Here is a 1,928-nt window from a genome sequence, read left to right as displayed (position 1 = left end):
CCTGTTTTCCCCGTCTCTGATCCTGGACTCTGAGATAGCAGCAATGTCATAAAATGTGTTCCCATATGACCGTCAAGAAAGCTTTACCCTCTTCTGGTGGACTGAGGCCAAGCCATTGTAACCTAGCCCTTTGTGAGGTTCAGGCTGGACAACACGACTACCACAACTGGGGTCAACTGTGAAGGCCTCTCACACATTACAGCTACGTAACACAAAAAATTGCCAATGGGGGAAAAACATGCCTAAATTAATTAAAGCCATGAAATAGAATGGGAGAGTCAATATACAGTTAAATTCCAACAAGTCAAATCCTTTATATTGTGCTGCAAGTTTACACAGTGCTTAGCAGTAGGTAATACTAAAGCAAAAACTGAATAACTGCCCCCAGAGATCAGTATTATTATAGTTCTGTTTCATTGCAGAGTGGAGGACAGGGTGTTGAGGAAGAGGATGTTTTGAAATTGACGAACAGCGGAGTGGGAACTGGCTTCTCAAGTTGGGCCTCTAAAATTTTTGCAGCATCAGCCACATAAAAACAAACTGTACTCTCCCTTACAAATCACATGTATTAGAGCTGAGTCCAGGAACAATATTGTTACATTATTGGCTGTCTGCCAATCCACAACATCCCAAATGGGCAGAGGCCAAGCAGTCTCCTCCACACACACCCTGAAAGGCAGAAGCATTCAGTGAGGTGCTGCCCCACGGCCCAGAGCCCTTCACTGGGCTCCCCACCTTCCTCTGCAGAGGCAGAGAATTAGGCTGAGCCATTGTAACCATAATGCATCCCACTGCCTCCCTAGCACAGTGGCAGGGGCTTCCCGGCCTCCACTTCACACGGCACCTTCCAACTGGGAAGCGGTTGGTTTGGAGGAGCGAAATCCTCCGGTCAGGGAGGAGCCCTGCACGCGACACCCTTTTCTGCGGTGCGCCCCGCCACGCCAGGGCCAGGTACCTCAGAAACACGGGTCAGAACAGGCCCCGCTGGCTGCCTGCAGATCCGCTCACTGACCGTACGGCCCAGCCACCGCGACTCTCCCCTCGCTGAAGGGGCGTGGGGGGGGGGAACTGGGACTCCCTAAGAAGCTCTCTGCTGTAGCAGGCGGAGGCCAGGCCCGAGCGAGACAGGCTGAGATGACGGTTTCAGCGGCAGCCCCCCCACGCCTCTTTCCAGCAACGGCCCAGCCCCCAACGCCCATGTGTCGCGACCGTTGCTCCCCCACCCCCTCGGGTGGCGCTGGCGCAGCAGCGGGCGGCTCGAGAGGGGGCGGGGGAACGTTCCTGTCAAACTGAACGTTCTGCGCTGCTGCGCTCAAAACGCTAACGGCCGCTGCGCCGCGCCTTCAGCGCCTCTCCCCAGAGAAAGGCGCGCGCAGGCTTCTCTCGCCGCAGCCCAAGTCGGGGCGTGAGGCGCTTGCCCCCCCTTCCCCATAGTTTACCTTCCACCCAGGCGGCGGCTCCTCCTCCCTTCAGTGAGACCAGAGTAGGTGCCGCTCTGCTCAGGCGCGTCCTCAGCCCGCGGGGGAGGAAGGAGGGAGCGTTTTGGCGCTTCCCACCGTTCACAGGCTGGCTGCGGCAGAGTCTTTGAACTCCCCTAGCGGGGGGGGGGGGGGTATCGGCCTCAGCAGACTGGCCCAGCTCTGCCAGTGCCTGCGTGCGGGGAGCCTGGCCCCCTGCCCGGGGCACGCCCGGCCCGCCCAACCGCGCCGGAGCTCCAATGGGGAGAGAGCAAGACTGGCGAGACCTAGCCCCGGCTCCCCCAGCCGTCTGGCCCTGTTAGATGGCTACCAGCTCTTGGCTGCAGGCTCAGGGATGGATGTTGCCACGGCGCACCCTGTGCCATGGGAGGGGGCATCCCCTGGGCTCTGGGGTACAGTCAGCGCCTCTCAACACGTTCCCTTCTCCCGGGGTCGAAATGGTGGGTGAAG

General features: G+C 58.9%; 1 protein-coding gene across 3 annotated transcripts in view; it reads right to left on the bottom strand.

Annotated features, from left to right (window-relative positions):
• Nucleotides 1-1,465, bottom strand: part of RCBTB2 (RCC1 and BTB domain containing protein 2) — a 70,235-nt gene extending 68,770 nt beyond the window's left edge. For 2 of the 3 annotated variants that reach the window (XR_003369770.2, XM_026650850.2), the window contains exon 1: nt 956-1,049. The gene's annotated coding sequence lies outside the window, so the exon portion shown is untranslated. Of the gene's footprint in view, nt 1-955; nt 1,050-1,439 lie in introns of those variants that run through there. The other variant, XM_026651605.2, reaches the window with a different exon arrangement.
• Between the last annotated feature and the right edge of the window lie 463 nt (nt 1,466-1,928).

Source organism: Terrapene carolina, unplaced genomic scaffold (assembly GCF_002925995.2).
Source record: "Terrapene carolina triunguis isolate 2854851 unplaced genomic scaffold, T_m_triunguis-2.0 Scaffold16, whole genome shotgun sequence".
NCBI lineage: Eukaryota > Metazoa > Chordata > Testudines > Emydidae > Terrapene > Terrapene triunguis.
The sequence above is the reverse complement of the archived record's forward strand: the minus strand, read 5'-3'. Positions and strand labels throughout refer to the sequence as shown.